This window comes from Myotis davidii, unplaced genomic scaffold (assembly GCF_000327345.1).
Source record: "Myotis davidii unplaced genomic scaffold, ASM32734v1 scaffold112, whole genome shotgun sequence".
Classification (NCBI taxonomy): domain Eukaryota; kingdom Metazoa; phylum Chordata; class Mammalia; order Chiroptera; family Vespertilionidae; genus Myotis; species Myotis davidii.
In genome coordinates this window covers 1,203,673-1,221,023 of record NW_006284838.1, presented here as the reverse complement: position 1 = coordinate 1,221,023, position 17,351 = coordinate 1,203,673, and the positions used below count along the sequence as shown (strand labels likewise).

The 17,351-nt window shown below is 40.4% G+C and overlaps 1 protein-coding gene across 1 annotated transcript in view; it reads left to right on the top strand.

The window, feature by feature from the left end:
- Positions 1-17,351, top strand: part of NRG3 (neuregulin 3) — a 1,107,294-nt gene that overhangs the window by 29,352 nt on the left and 1,060,591 nt on the right. The window lies entirely within an intron of this gene.

The window sequence follows — 17,351 nt, the reverse complement described above, 5'->3', positions numbered from 1 at the left end:
TAATCAGTAGTTGCCCTATGCCCAGTTTTCCTCTTTAAAGATCATCCCTCACCCTGGGGTGGATTGGCCCTTTGCATGCATTGTGTTCTGCCTCTGGGATTATTTGTGATTGCATGACTTGCCTTTGGAGAGGGTTCCACATCTCTTGGGTCACTTTCCCTTTGTTAGAGGAAGCAGCCCTCTAAACCCACAGCAATATTTCCATAGCCTTACATTGGATAATTTTGTTTGGTCGTGTTTCTTTTAAAAGCCTTCTTGATCAGATTAACTTGTTTGGGGCTATGTAAGCTTTTCTAGGTATTCTTGGTATATTAGTTACTTAATCTATAAAAGGGAACAAAAATGTACCTACCTCCAAGGCTGTAAGAATTAAATGGATTTTGCAGTTCACCCATAATTGGGAATGACAAAATAGCCAGAACAGTGCTGGGCATATGTTCGAATGTTGGCTACTGTTGCTGTAGTCATCATCATCATCATCATCATCATCATCATCATTTTCATTGAAAAGGAAAATTTTATTTTCCAACAAAAAATAGACCCTGCTCTTCCACACCACATGCAGCCAAATGTTCCTTCTCCCGGTGCTTTCTCATCTCATCCTGAATCACAATGGTCATTTTCACGACAAGCTGATCCCCTCATTCATGTGATGTTACCAAGGGGACTGTCTTAAACAGGGTGGCTGGAGAAGGACTCTCTGAGGAGGCGGCATTTGAGAAAGTTCTGAGGCCAAGACAATGTTTGCAGAAATGCATTCTAGTCAGGGAGGATGAGCATGTGCCCAGAGCTTGATGTGGGTTCTGTTTGTCCCGTCTGGAGGGAAAGGCCATGGGAACAGAACAGCAGCACACGAGTTCTGAGAGCGAGCTAGAGGGAGGTTACAGCAAGTATTTTGACTTCATTCTGTGAGAGATGGAAAACTGCCGGAAATAGCCGGCATAGTGTAGTTAGTTGTCTTGTGCAGAAAATAGGCAGTGGAGGGGCAGGAGTGGAAGCCAGGAGACCAGGTAAGCGCTTGCGGTGGCCAGGTGAAAGGTGCATGCTCAGGAACTGGAGCAGGAGCAGAGAAGTCCAGATGAGATGATCTGATTTGAAAGATATTTTCCAATGATGTCCACAATAAAGATAGCTAAGGAGTGGGGAGGGACAGAGGTGTTAGTGAAAGAGAGAAATCTAGTGTGAATAGCAAGAGCTTTGTCTGTTTGTTTCCTTTAAACCATCCCACTGGAGGAGAAGAGGTTGGTAGTGGGGAAGTCAGTGGTTTGGTGTGGGATTTACTACATTTGAGATTCCTGTTAGACTTCCAGTAGGATATGTGTTCCTAGGAAAAGTAGCACCATTTGAAGCATTTTCTAGTTTCCATTTGCTGCCTGTGTCATATCTGACCTATTTTTGGGAGGACATGAATTATTTAGGGAGAACATTAAACATTTAAGCAAAACAAGCAATAGATTTGGTTTTAGAATTCTTGCTTGCTTATTCTAAGAATTGCAGAGGACCTGCATCCACTATCTAAAAGGAAACAGTAGCTTCCGATATGCATTCTGATTAGGAGCTCGGAGTTCTATTTTTACCATTTTAAGAGAAAAAAGTAATGCATCATGGTATGTGGTGGTGTTTTCTCTGGCGGAGACTGAAACAGTGGAAGATGATGGGAATTGCAGGTTATTACGTGCTCACTGATTGAGTCTTAGGAAATAATAGGGGCACATCCCTCACTGATTGGTTAAAATTTAAAAATATATGTGTTGTTTTGTTAGTCCATTTATACAATTGTTTTTAAATGTGAGAGAAGTGCTATCTTAATGACATTCTGAAACTGAGTATCAACTGGGTAAAAGAAGAAGGGGAGGTTTCTAATAAAACTATTTCTAAAGGAACTGATGTTAAGGAAATGGCTATTTTAAAATATTTTCAGCTGAAAGTACTCAAGATGAACTGGATAACTGTGTAGATTAACCCTTTTTGACTCTAAATGTGGAAGTGAATTGTACACAGTTACATCTTGCTCTGTGGAACTAACCTTGACAGTAACTATTTTTTTAATAGTGGAGATCGCAGGTTGTACATCAAAATTACAAATTCCTCAATACTCTTCTTCCAAAGATTTCAGAAGTTAGGGTTTAGAAGTGTCATTTTCAGTATCAGAGATTGCACTTAAGGCCCTCTGATTTGAAAGCTAGGACAATGAGATGACTTTCAAAGAACAAAATGAATAAATATGCCTAATTGTGTTTATCATTAGTTTTGTCTTTACCAGATGCTTTGAAAACACAGGCCCTTTTTAATTTGTTGATGCTTAGATGCAAGATGTAGATAATCTTCATTAACATACTGATCACAGCTCCCCTGATTCCCAAGTGTCCTCCTGATTGCTTGATAAGAATTCTCCCTCAGATTTGCTTTGAGAAGACCTCTAAGTTACTTTGGTTTTATATAGGCATATGGAGTTAATCTTAAGGATATCTCCCTTAGCAGTTGGGTTACTTTCAGTTATGCATTGATAATATAGAAAACATCTTTCTCAGATGTCATCATGTAACAATACCACCACTGTTATCATAGTGAATATTTCAGTAATTTTATCTCTGGGCCAGGACTACACTTTTTTTTTTTTTTTCTGGTAAGACACAATGAGACTTAAACGAGCCAAGTAGTTGGAAGCAAGGTGAGGAATGTTTGTTCTTTTCATACATCACTTCCTAATATTCAGCAGTGGGTATTCAAAATACTGCATCCACTTCCCTGATTGGGTGGGTTTGGAGGTCTGAGTTCTGGATCTGATTTTGCTAGAAGTTGATTTGCTGACTTTATACGAGTTGTTTCTTCTTTCTAGAGATCATTTCCCAGCTCTGTCTGATGATGGGGTTAAATGAATTATCTTGGATGTCTCTGTCATGTCAAACCATCTTTGTTTTTCTTTGTGTGGGAATGGGGAGAAGTGGGCGCATTAAGCTCAAACTAGAAGTTCAGGGATGAAAAAGGAGAGACATTAAATCTGTAATCCCAGTAGCAGGGGTCAGACCACGGGTGGTTAAGGCACTTAATGAGTCCATATTCTGTCAGCCACTGACGACTAAAACTAAGTCCCAGTGTTGGCTTGAAAGGATGTTATCCGAGTCATTTTTTTTCCATCACGATGAGGAGGGAGGTGGTGCTGATGGTCGTGGGAGAGAGGGGGTGATTGAGGTGATGGGAGGAGTAGTAGTTTCCTAGGGCAGCTATGATACAGTGTCACACGCTGGGTGGCTTAAAGCAATAGAAATCTTCTTTCAAGTACTGGAGGCTAGATGTCTGAGGTCAAGGTCTTGGTGGGTCTATGTCTGAGGCTCTAGAGTGGAATCCTTCCATGCCTCCTCTGGCCTCTGGTGGTTGCCAGCCATCCTTGGCATCCAGCTTGTCGATTCATCACTTCAATCTCTGCCTCTTTCTCCCTTGTGTGTCTTTTTCTGTCTCCAGATTTTCATTTTCTGGTAAGGACACCAATCATATTGGATTTAGGGCCCACCTTCCTCCAGTCAGTATGCCCTCATCTTGATTATATCCGCAAAGATGCAAATAAAGTCACATTCCTGCGTTTTAAGTACACATGTTTTTTGTGGGGAACACTGTTCAACCCAGTACATGGGTTGTGGTAATGGTGATAGTGGGGGTGAGACGATGACGATGGTCACAGTGATGGTGTGGTAAGGTTGTGATGGTGGTGAGAATGTGGGGGTAAGGCTAAAGCAAGATGACCATCTGAAATAGGATTTTTTTTGGGTTGTTTCACTGTAGGCAAGTACCTCCTAGCACATTCTCACAACCAGGGTGAACTGAAGAGGGTCTGGTTCCTTATACTCTCTTGAAGCCTCCCATCTGCCTTGAGATGAGGCAATTTCCAGAATACTGGCATAGTACAGAGAGATTAGCCACTCAGGTATGATTAGCACAGTTGTTTTCAACAATGAAAGTTAAAAGAATGCAGGTGCTAGAAATGAGGGGGAGAGGCTAAAAAAGATTAATAGATTTAACACAAAATAAGCAAGAGAAAAGTACAAGCTATCCTGACCACATCCCCAAGGGATGCCGCATTTCTGCTGCAGGTCCCCATTCACTGATCACTGCTCAGGGTGGGTGGGCGGTTGCCAAGCTCACTCCCACACAGGCTCACAAGACAGAGTTCTCCCACAGTCAGAGGGTGAGGCTCTGGCTCCCTCACCCAGGGATTGTGCCATGTTTTACCTGCTCCATTTGAGTTCTTTCGCCCAGGCTTTCATCCCACAGGATATGCACTCAGCTGCAGCAAAAATGCTCATTGCACATTGATCCAAATTTGGCTCCAAACCTGTGAACAGTTCTTGGCACACGAGTTACTACAGAGTAATGAAGAATAGCCTGTTGGCAATGTCTTAAAGGTTCTTTGAGAAGTGAGGGGAGGGAGAAGTTAGTTGTATCCACATGACACCAATTCAGACTCTTCTCTCTCTAGGAATAAAGGCAGGGTTTGAGTCTACAAAGCAATTTCAGTTTCTTAGAGAATAGTAATATTTAAATGTGAGGCACACCGCTGCTAATCAAAATACAAAATAGATTTATTTTCTTGTGATGAGAACTTTCAAGAGCTAATCTCTTAGCAATCTTTAAACATGAAACACAGGATTATTAACTGTAGTCACCATGCTGTACATTACATCTCAGGACTGACTTACTTTATAACTGGAAGTATGTTCCTTTTGATTACCTTCAGCCATGTTGTCTAGTCCCAACCCCCTCCCTGGCAACCACCAATCTGATCTTTTATCTATGAATGTGGTGTTTTGTTTGTTTCATTTTATTGTTAGATTCCACATGAATGTCATCTTATGGTATTTTGTCTTTCTCTGTCCCATATTTCACTTAGCATAATGCCCTCAAGGTCTACCCACACATTCTATATCTACATCAACTCACTCTCTCTCTCTCTGTCTCTCTCTCTCTCTCTCTCTCTATCTCTATCTCTATCTCTATCTCTATCTATCTCTATCTATCTCTATCACATTTTCTTTATCCATCCACCCATCTATTGGTGGACATTTAGATTGCTTCCATTGTAAATGATGCTGTGGCAATGAAGGTGAAGGTGCATATATCTTTTTGCATTAGTGTTTCATGTCTTTTTCTTAGTTCTTATAACATTTTTACATGGTCTGTCCTTGCATTGTTCAGTGGCCCTGAAATTGTATTTGTTTTTCCATGCTCAGAAACGTATGTTGGGAGCATGATCTTTGCAATGTATGTCATTAAAAAGCCCCCTTTCTGGAATTTTACAAAAGATCTAAACTGCTTTTCAGGTGAGTAAATGAATACTTGTCTGCCCTGATAGCTTTCTTCATTAGCATTTTTAGTGTCAAAACCTCACTGTAAAATCCTGAGGGAGAGGACATTTGATGGTTGTGGCAGGCGATAACCTATGGGTCACCCACTCTTCCCCACCCCATAATCTGCTCTGCTTGCTGTTTACCTACTGGACACCAAGTGAAAGAGACTATATGTTCTCCAGCTCTAGCTTTCAATGAAGGACAAAACAACCCACCAAAACACAGAGCGAGCAGGTATTTGGGAAAGGCCAGCAAAGCAAATCCCTTCAACTGTGGTGACTTGGAAGTAGCCCTTGTCACCCTGGACTCTTCTGAGTACTCTATGATTTTCAAAGAAAAAGCACTTCAGATTATTGGATCAACACTAATTTTTAACCTCAATTAAATAACATGTATTAAACATAGCCTGTGGAAAACCATAAAATGTTCCACTTGGAGTATTTTTTAAATTTAGTGATAACAGTTCTTAGACCAAAATATAAACCCCCAGTGTTGCCTGTTGGTCTGAGAAGCATGCACGCCCTGCCCTGGGTGGCACTGAGCTGCACCACTGTGGGCATGAATACTGCACATGCTCGAGTCTCTGGGAAGTGAGAGCTGCTGACCATGATTATTTTGATAAACACCTTCTTAAAATGAGTTACATTTCCCCCTAACATTTATACTTCAAGCAAAGCCAGGTTGATCAGTGGAATTTATCCTTAGAATGAATGTAAATTTGTGCCATTTGATCAACATTATTATGATAAGCCATTTCTTTCCCGTTGATTGGATTGATGCCAATGTGTTGTTTAGGGGCTTCCCTGCCTCGACTACATCAGCCAAGCCTCACTTTGGCATTTGACTAAAAATTGCTAAGCATGTCAGTTATGGAAGTGGAGAATTCATTTCTTTTTGAGCTAAGAATGGACATTTAAATGGGCTTTTCGGGTAAAGCACTACACAGATATGTAAAGCCTGCTGCTGCGCGTGTCATGGGAGTACACGGAACTATTCCCGCCCCTCCCCTCAGTGCTCAGGAATGAGTCCCCCAGGACACCTCCACTTTCCTTGGCTGTGGCCAAGAGACACTATTACAGCAATGGAAATGGCCTCCATATGGAATCGTGCTTTTGAGGGTTGGGCGGGGCGAGGTTGTGGGTGGCAGGGTCTCCTTTGCTGCTCTTGTGTGGGGTGTTGGTTTTTGTGTGTGTTTTATGCCCTTGTACAGAGTGGCTTTTTCTGGGATGAGATTATCAGGTGGGACGTTTCCTCCTCAGCTACTAATTGTTGCTCCCATTATTGTTAAAACCATTCCTTTCACTTCCCCCGATCCCCTCCCCTGACCTCTGGAGAAGCTCCTATACAGGGCAGAGGCAACACAGTGATCCCTGAAATACTTGCCATGACATTGGATACCCATTTTAGGGAGAACCTAAGCAACTGCTCAGGTAAACATGTTTTCTTGAAAACAACAACACCAAAAACAAACAATCCAAATGTTTGTTATTGCTTATTTTGGAATTGCCATTATGCTTTTGAAATGTACTGTGAGAATAATATATGTTAATTACCAAAGATTGGAAAATACAGGTAAACAAAACATAAGAAAAATCTCCAAAATCTTATTCACCAGGAAAAAAAAAATCATTATTAAAATCTCAGGACAGTGCTTTCCAGATACTTTTCTTTTTCTCAGTTTTTTCTTGTTCTTTTTGTATTTTCTTGCAGGGTTTGGATGGGTACATGAATATGTGAGTGTATTTGGGTGCATGCCAGTGTCTTTATACATGTAGAGTATTACTTGGCGCTGACTGCTCTGAAACCTACTTCATTCATGTTTTATGGGGAGGGGGAGCAGAGTGCTATTAGAGAGCATGCACTAGAATGGATGATCATGGAAATGCTTTTTGATGAGTGAAGCTTATGAATGTGGAGAAGAATATTGCAGATAGGGATAATCAAAGGTGAGAAGGGTTTTGTGTGGGGAGCAACCTCAGCTTACTCTGACATCCGAAGAACCGTGGGCTAAAGCACAGAGGAACCTGGAGGACAAGATACAAGTTTGGCAGGGATCCAGTCAGCCAGGTGCCTTCCAGTCCAGGCTCCTTGAACTTGATGCATTGTTACTCTCTTCCCCTGGTCAATATTGTGTTGTTAAGAGCCTGGTCATGGGAGTCAGATAAATCTGTAGTCCAGCTAATCCATGTATTCAAGCCTTACTTTCCAAATATTTAAAACAAAGGTGCTTATAGGCACTGCCTGATGGGGTCGTTGGGAGGGGAAGTCCGATAAAAGTGAACGAAGCAGTCAAGAGCGTGGCACCATCTTGAATCCACTTATGACTAGGTTTATTCTGGGTGCTCGGAGAGAACCACCAAGGGCTTGATCAGGAAGGGTGATTTAGCAGAAGGTATTATGGAGCTTCAGGTGATGAAGCAGTGGAATGAAGCCTGCAGCCGTCTTCCTCACTCCTTTGGAATAATGATCCCGGGCGCTCCCTCCTCCAGCGTCCTCATGCAAGCCAAGTTCAATTAGTAGCTTTTAAGATATTAAGGGCAGAACCGTGGCCGATCCAAGTCCTAGTCTAGCACCTTGCTCAGCACTTTAAAAGTAATAGATGGTCACTGAGTCCATTTGGAATGCATGGTAAGCAAGCAAGGCCTCCATGAAATTCATCCTTTCCTTTTCCAGGAAGGAGACCACATTTTTACTCTGTGTAAGTAGAAAAATTGAAACAGGCTTCAAACATATTTAAAGTATATTGTACCTTTAAAAAGGAGATTGAAAATGTATAAGATTATATGACTCCATGAAAAACTTCCAGCCAGAACAGCTGTGGCTCATGTGCCAGGACGTTCTAAGGTGGCATCACAACCACTGTTCCCTCCTTCTCAGTGCGACATGGACGACTAAAAATATGGAAGGTCACCTCTGCATATATGTCAGTAATGGAAATTGCCTCTGGTTTGTGAAATTATACTTATTTAAATATTGTTTATATTTTTATGATGAACATGTTACTTTTATAATGAGAAAAATAAATAAAATGCTCAATAAATAATAGCCATTAATTTTTTTCCACACAAGTCTTTATGCAACTGCAAATTCATATATTGCATTTCCAACCCCTAGGACGAGGCCCACATGTTATTTTAGAATTTAAAAAAAAAATCAAATCCACTGAGTCTTTCAGATATTGAAGTCTCAACATAGAAGTGGGTATCTGAGGGGATCCTTTAAAAATATGCAAATTGCTCTCAAGAGACTTGAATTTTGCTTCTTGCTTTAGTCCTTTACTCGGTGTAAATTCTTGGGTCTCATCATTTGTGAAACGGAAAACAATGCCTCCCGCAGGTAATTTTTAGGTTATAACTGATGGTTCAAATGAGATATGAATGTACTTTAAACTCTTAACACAAACACCAGCTGCTGTTTTCTGTTACGATTTGTTATTGTAGTATCCTGTGAAGGCCACAGGCTTTATTTTTTTTTAAGGTCACTTGGGCAAATATTTTATGCTGGGATACTATATCATTTATTAAAACAGTTTATTCATTAATAGCCTATTCTCTTTGGAAATTAGATATTAAAATATGTGATTTTGGGGCTTGCACTGGGATATGAGCTACACTACTCCCCTATAAAGAAATCTTTCTCATATTTTAAGCATCGGTCCAATCTGGAGATCTTTGCTTTTCCATCTTCAAATGAGCAGGTGCCCATTCCAGGTTAGACTGTACCTGATGCTCAGTCCTGACCTAGGAGGGGTTTCTCTGCTTATGGTTGGTCAGCTGGCTTGGAGAGGCTGCATTTTTGACCATAAAAAATTACAGAAAAATGTGGGTCATAGGCGACTGTAAAGGAAATGAAATAGGTGTTGAGCAGTTAGGAATTTCTTTCTTTCAAGTCTTTTTGAAATGGGTCAACCATCCTCTAGATATCTCTTAATTTTATCTCTTCGCCAAAATCCACACCATCAAATAATGTTTGAAAATTCCTTTGGTGCTCAACTATGGAAATGCTGTGAATCCGGGAGTAGTAAGGAACTACTTGACATTGTTAAAATGGAGTGTTGGGTTCTCTCACCGGTCAGTGAATCAGGGAGACCACTGCTTTGGCTACCGGCTGGAAACCCCCCTTTCCAGTCCTGTGACCCCTAGAATTTGTCCAGCGCCTCTGTGAGTCTCCTGAGTGCCTCCTCCGTGAGAGAGCACATTTATTCCTTCTGCCTGCCCGGGAGATGGACAGACCTGTGGTAGTTGCTCTATGCTCTGGACATCTGGGCAACCAGAGGAGATTTGAGATTCCAGGAAGTGCCTATTCTCGCTCTCAGGCCTGTGTGTCTCCATTAGGATGAGAGACTCCCTCAGCTCAGCGCTGCCCAGGAGGCTTATGTGAGCCACATGTGTGACTCAAGATTTTCCGGGAGCCATGTTACAAAAGTGAAAGGGAACAGGGCGAACTCAACTTTAATGGTATATCTGACATAACTCAATGTAGCTAAAATAATATTTCAACATGTAATCAATACAAAAATTATGAATGGACTATTTTACATTTATTTTGTGTACTGAATATTCAAAATCTGGTGTGTAATTTACACTTATAGCACATCTCAAATCACATGAGTCACATTTCAAGTGCTCATTAGCCACATGTGGACTGGTGGCTACCATATTGGACAGCATGGGTCTAGTATATTCCTTACCAACCTGGCAAATAGGGGAAAGTGCCAATTCTCTGTGACAGCTTTTTACACTCAGTAAATAATTATCAGGCATCTAATATTTGTATAATTTACCATGTTGTGGTTATGTGACCATAGAAATTAAATTTCAGTTAATGAATTAAAGTATAAAAAAGATAAGCAATATAAATAAAATGAAGTTTCTGTATATCTGTTACTTGCTGAATCAGATGGATATGAGTGTTCAAAAACTTGCAGGGTAGCTTGGGATCACCCCAGTTGAAATCATAGGCCATGCGAAAATAGAAGACACTGACTTTGGGGATCTCTGGGTAGCATCACAAAGCATTAGTCATTTTCCAAAAGCAGGTGAAATCAAGCTAGAGTATGAACCTATGGGATTTCCCTTGAAGAGAAACAGTGTATGATTTAGATGCTAGACTGAAAACTAATATGTGGACTGAAGTCAGCCATGAGCACAAACTCTAGTACAGGGGCAGGCGTTGCCATTGACCGGCATCAGTTTGGATTTGAGGTGAGGAAGGCAGACTAGCAACGCATCATCATAATACTGTCTTTACCAAGTGTTTACCAGTGTCAGTCAACATTCTGAGTTTTATGTACATTAAAAAATTTTATATCCATCGTTGAACGTATTATAGATGTCCCCCCTTTTCCCCGGTGATCCCCTTTACCCCATACCCATCCCACATCCCCAGGCCTACCGTACTATTGTCTGTGTCCATGGGTCATGCATATCTACATATAAGTTCTTTGTTAAATCTCTCCCCATCCACTTCCCTCTGAGATATATAGGTCTGTTCCATGCTCCAGGTCTCTGGGTCTATTTTGTTCTTCAGTTTATTTTGTTCATTATATCCCACATATGAATGAGATCATGTGGAACTTGTCTTTCTCTGGCTGGCTAATTTTGCTTAACTTAATACTCTCCAGGTCCACACATGCTGTCTCAAATTGTAAGAGATTTTTTTTTTTTTTTATAGCTGCATAGTATCACACAGTGTAAATGTACCACGTCTTGTTATCCACTCATCTACTGGTGTGCACTTGGGCTGTTTCCAGATCTTACCTATTGTAAATAGTGCTGCTATGAACATAGCGCTGCATATATTCTTTTGATTGGTGTTTCAGGATTCTTAGTATATATTCCTGGAAGTGGGATCACTGGGTGAAATGGCAGTTCCATCTTTAATTTTTGAGGAAACTCCATGCTGTTTTTCATAATGACTGCACCAGTCTGCATTCCCACCAGCAGTGTTCTAGGGTATTCTTTTCTCCACATCTTCACCAGCACTTTTAATTTGTTGATTTGTTGACAAAATATCACCGAGTAGGCACTTATTCCATATAATGGATGAGGAAATAGAAATACAGAAATTTTAAGAAATGGGCCAAAGACTGCATGGACATTAAGTGGCGAAATCAAGACTTTGTCCCATTTCTATCCAAAGCTAAAACCTATGTTTTCAGGCTACATTGTCCTCCAGATTAGACAATCCTCAGATTGTGTTTTGAGCCATTAGTATCAGGGCTCAAAACACAAATAACTAGTCACAGATTATAAACACGTACCTGGATTAATGGAGAAGATTGATTATATATTGTCTGATTTTAGCCAGGTTAGATTGAAATTAAATTTGGAGGTGGCCAGGGACCTGCTTCCTGCTTCTGGATCCTTGGTAGCATTGGCCAACCTGCACCAGGAACTGCCTACCTGGCTGTCTACCTCCCCCTCCCCTTTCATCTCTGTTCTTCTGGCTTCAGAGGTGGTTCAGGGATTACATGAGACTCAACCTGGGCCAACTATTCAGAAAAGGGCCCTATCATCCCCCAGGAGTTTGCGGCTCAGTGGATAGAGTGTCAGCCTGCGGACTGAAGGATCCTAGGTTCAATTCCGGTCAAGGGCATGTACCTTGGTTGTGGGCACATCCCCAGTAGGGAGTGTGCAGGAGGCAGCTGATTGATGTTTCTCTCTCATCGATATTTCTAACTCTCTATCCCTCTCCTTTCTTCTCTGTAAAAAAATCAATAAAAAAAAAGATTCATAGTATGCATGCAATGGTTATTATCTACCACATAAGGTAGTTCTCCTTCAGTTTCACAGTGCTGGCTTCACACATTGTAGAAAACATCTTTTCCCATGACCCCTTCCAAGCTGTACCTTGTCAGGGATAAGACCAGGAGCTTAGGATACTGCAGAAATCACTATGAGCTTTCCGCAGGAAAACCAGTTTTCATAGCCAGTTGTTTTCAGGGGACATGGGCACTGTTAATCTTTTCCACACGGTTTAGAGAAAAGTTGTGCAGTGATAATGTTCAGCCCAATAGAAGACCTTGGGTTGATCTTGAAGGAGAACTATTACTGGAATGTCCATTATCTTTGTTCTCCAAATGCATATGCCATACTCAGGAATCAGAATGGACCTGTGGCTTGAGTGGAAAAAAAACAGTTCTATCATACTCAAATGTACTTTATACATCATTGTAATGTTTACAGAGTGGTTGTGTAAAAGTGTTGCCCAGCAGTCCCTGCTGCTGAAAATGGGTGGGTTCGTTCATTCATTCATCCATTCATAGGCTATCTATCTATCTATCTATCTATCTATCTATCTATCTATCTATCTAATTTTCCCTTATCCTCTTCCAGAAAAGATTTAGGCTGACCCATACATTGTTGTATTTGGAATGTTTCTTTATAGATCAAGAGCTAGAGTTTCCCAGTGAATTGGTTTAAAGAACAGCAGTCTTTTGATTCAGAAGAGAACTCAGTTATGATAGAGCTCTTGTTTTTGTTTTGTTTTTTTATAGTATATGGACAGAGTGAAACACAAATATAAATTTGTGACAGCATTTTGGATTTCTCACATAAGGCAGTCGTATTTTTGATTATGCAGGACCATTTTTTTTCTGTTACCCTATATTTTCTTGATTTTTGGTTTGTAAATGATACTTTATATGCTCTGAGTTAGCAGTTAGTAATGAAGCATAAAGATAACCTATTTGTGGCATGTATTTATTTTCATTGATATCATTAAAAATTATTTTAGTTTTTGTTGTGTGGTGTTTTTAAAAATCTTTATTGTTGAGAGTATTACAGATGGCCCCCATTTCCCCTCATTGCCCTCCCTCCACCTGGTTCTCACTCTGACCCCAGCCTTCTGTTGAGAAATCAGCTGACAATCATATAGGTGCTCCCTGTAAGTAACTAATTGCTTTTCTCTTGCTGCTTATAGATCCTTTGTTTGTCTTTAACCCTTGGCATTTTAATTGTGATGTGTCTGTGTGTGGGCCTCTTTGGATTCCTCTTGTTTTAGACTCTCTGCAATTCCTGGACTTGTAAGTCTATTTCTTTCACCAGGTAGGGGAAATTTTCCGTTATTATTTTTCAAATGAGTTTTCAATATCTTGCCCTCTGTCTTCTCCTTTTGGCACCCTCATAATGCAAAAGTTGTTTTGTTGGAAGTTGTCCCAGAGGCTCCTTATAATAACTATCTTCATATTTTTGATTTCTATTTTATTTTACTCTTCTGATTGTGTGTTTTTTGCTTCCTCATATTTCAAATTGTTGATTTGATTATCAGAATCCTCTATTCTACTGTTGGATCCCTGTAAATTATTCTTTATTCAGTTAGTGTATACTTAATTCCTGACTGGTCCTTTTTCATGTCTTTGACATTCTCAATAAGAGAATGAAAGTCCCACTAAGTCCCTGGATGCTCTCATTAATTCCCTTGAAGCTCTTATTAAGTCTCTTTAAGCTCTCAAGATCCTTAAGTAACCTTTTAGCCATTGTTTTGAACTCTGTATCCAGTAGTTTGCTTGCTTCCATTTTTTTTCATTTGTAACATGTCTCTTTGTCTTCCTATTTTGGCTGCTTCCCTGTGTTTGTTTCTATGTATTAGGTAGAACTGTTATGTTCCCTGGAATTGATAGAGTGGCCTTGTGTATTAGGTGTCCTGTAGGGCCCAGTGGCTCAGTCTCCCCAGTCACCTGAGCTGGGGACACTCTAGGTGGGCCACATGTGGGATGTGTGCAGTATCTTGTTCTAGTTGAGCCTTGATTGCTGTTGGCATCACTGGGAGAAATTGACCTCCAGGCTAATTGGCTGTGAGGACCAGATGCAAATACTGTAGAAGAGTTGCTGTGCAGGAAACCACTCCTATGGGGCAGGACTTGCTTCAGTAGGGCTTTGGTGCTCACTGAGTCTGATCCTTGAGTATGTTGCTTCTGGATGTTGAGTTGTAATCTGGTATGGTCTTAAGTTGTCCACTGGTTGTACTGGCTCTGGGGCCTCCTGCGAGTGCAAAGTCAGCCATTGCAGATGGCTACTGCTTATATTGGGCTATGAAGTGCCCAGATTAGTCCCAGCTGTGAAGCAATGCAGGCTGGTGCTAGTGTGGGGTCTTGGGCCTTTCATTGATAGGTTTGGGACACAGTGACTCCAGCTGCTGCTTGTTTCAGAGATTTTAGCAAGGTGTGAAGCCTGATACAGGACAGGCCATTCATATGGAAAAGCAATTGCAAACACCTTAGATGGGGCTGCAAATATGATGTTGTGGGGTCTCAGGGAATCACCAGTGCAGAGTGAACAGTGTGGCCCATGCTGATGGAAATTCAGATATGGATGCCAGTCAGCTCTGCCATGGGGGAGGTTATTTTAAATTCAATCAGAGGAAGAGTCTTAAGGCTAACAAGGACTTGCTAATAGAGTTTTGTTCTTTTATTTTACTAATGAAGTGCCATTATTTTTCCTTGCATTTTACCTGCTGCTAATGCTTGATTTTGCTCATTGTATGGAAAAACAGTAACCAAACAAAACCTAATGATTATAAGGGCTCTAGAGTCTGACCGCCTCAGTTCAAATCCTGGCTCTACCACTTATTAGTTCAGAGCTTTGGGCAAGTTATTTAACTTCCCTGTGCCTCCCTCGCCTATGGAATAGGGATAATAATAACACCTATTTCATAGGTTTGCTGGGAAGATTCAATGAAATAATCCATAGGAAGTAATTGGAATAGCATCTGGTATAGAGTAAGTAATGTGGGCTGGTGTTATCATCATCATCATCATCATCATCATCATCATATAGGACTTGTTGCTTTTAATAATTTCACTATAGTGGGGGAAAGTAAGGTAGTATGGGAATATGTGTTGTATTAAAGATGGGGTGGTACAGCTGGTGTAGCTCAGTGGTTGAGCATTGACCTACGAATCAGATAATGGTTCGATTCAAGTTCAGGTCATATGCCTGGTTTGTGGGCTCAGTCCCAAGTAGGTGGTGTGCAGGAGGCAGCCAGCCAGTGATTCTCTCTCATTATTGATGTTTCTATCTCTCTCTCCCTATCCCTTCCTTTCTAAAATCAATAAAAATATGGGGGTGGGCCCAGCCAGTGTGGTTCAGTGGTTGAGCATTGACCCATGAACCAAGAGGTCACCAGTTTGATTCCCAGTCAGGGCACATGTCCCAGTTGTGGCCATTATGTTTCTCTCTCATTGATATTTCTATTTCCCTATCTCTCTTCTTTTCTTTCTCTCAAATCAATAAAGACATATTTAAAAAGATGGGGTGGGATTCTTATGCAGTATTAGTTTCATTGCCAGCGTAGATTTGGTTAATGATCAACATCTCTACCTCTTAATGGAGGGAAGCTGATGTTGAAAATTGGGAAGAGTTTAGGGCACTAGAACCAAGGCTACTGAAAGACTTAGGAGCCAGGCAAAGTGTGACTCACAAGAACATCCAGAGGTGCCCCACAGATTCGTTCTGAAGGGCAGTGTTGGGAGAAGACAGAGGCAGCCAGGTCTGGGCACAGTCATTCAGGGCAACGTGCAGGAAACTGTGTTCCACTCCCCACAGGGCCTTCTTTAGAGGTTTCCTTCTTGATTTGCTTTTCTTTTACCACCACTGCTGGCCACAATAGGCAAAGACAGGACTGTGTAAAAAATCAAATATCAATAAAAATAACATTGTAAGACACGCCTCAAGGCAGAAGGAATATCAAGCTCCAGAAGTTGGTGGAATTGAAGAACCTGAGGCATAGAGGATGCTGCTGTCAGAAAGGCCCTTTGACTCGGCTTCTGTAGAGTTGGGCAGTGTATTCTGGGAGAAAGGAGAGCTGAGGTCTTACTTATCACCTGCATCGCCTGCCACTGCTTGGTCAGACTGGAAATCTTGTCACTCCCCCAACCCTGGCACCCCCGACCAGAAAGAAAAGGGGAAAAGAGGCTCACTCTGGTTGACTTAATTTCTGAAGAATGCTCTGCTGCTTGTCACCCCCATCTACCTCCTTCCATGTGGTGTACACCCCCCAGTTCTGTTCCTCCAAACCACGGATCACTGGGCACCCAGTTTAATAAACATTCTAATCCATTTTTTACAATAAATATTTTGTGGCATTTATCTGTTATGAACTTTTTAGTTTTCAAAATTTTCTCCCCTCAAACACATGCATATCAAATCCAGAAAATTTTGAAACAAAGTGAAATTCAAAGAATCTGCAATTATGCCAACCCCCAAATGCTAACTGCAATGATTATTTTTACATGTAATTCCAAATTTACAATATTATGAGTAATATTGTGACATCAGTAAGAAGACATTCATTATAATTTATAAAACAGGGGATCATTTATTTTTAGTCTGTTTTATCCACTAAGGATTTTATGAACATCTTTCCTTCTCACATATATTTTAATAACACCCTTTTTCAAGGATAATTTTAGGAGTATACCAGTATATTTTGTGGTTAAATGGCAGTCACATTTTTCACCTTTTTGATATGCATTGTCAGGTTGCCTTGAGAATATTTGTATCAATTTATGTCAAATGGTAATATATGAAAGTGTTCCTTCTTGGACCCCTAGCCAACAACGAGACATAAAAAAATAAAATAAAAATAAAAACATTGCTACTTAGACGGAGGAAAATGGAATTTTTATCGTGATAATTCCCCAACCTAATTACTAATGTTTTAATTTTTTCATTTCTTTGTCTTTTCTATTATTTATATATATTTTCTTAATTGTGATTTGTTACTCATAAATACCCATATTGTTTTGAAAGTATTTCTTACTTGATTTGATACATTCAGTATAATATATGTTAATAAATATTTTAATATATTAAGAATAATAACTCCATCTCTGTCACATACCTATTTTTGGTTAAGATACTCTTTCTTTTAATATTTATATTTTTTTCCTTGTTCAGTATTTTTGTCTTTTTTTCCTGTGAAGTTTATGGCTTCCTAACAGAGACGTCTCCCACTCCCTAATTACTCATATATTGATCTGTATTTTTTCCTGGTATGTTTATGATT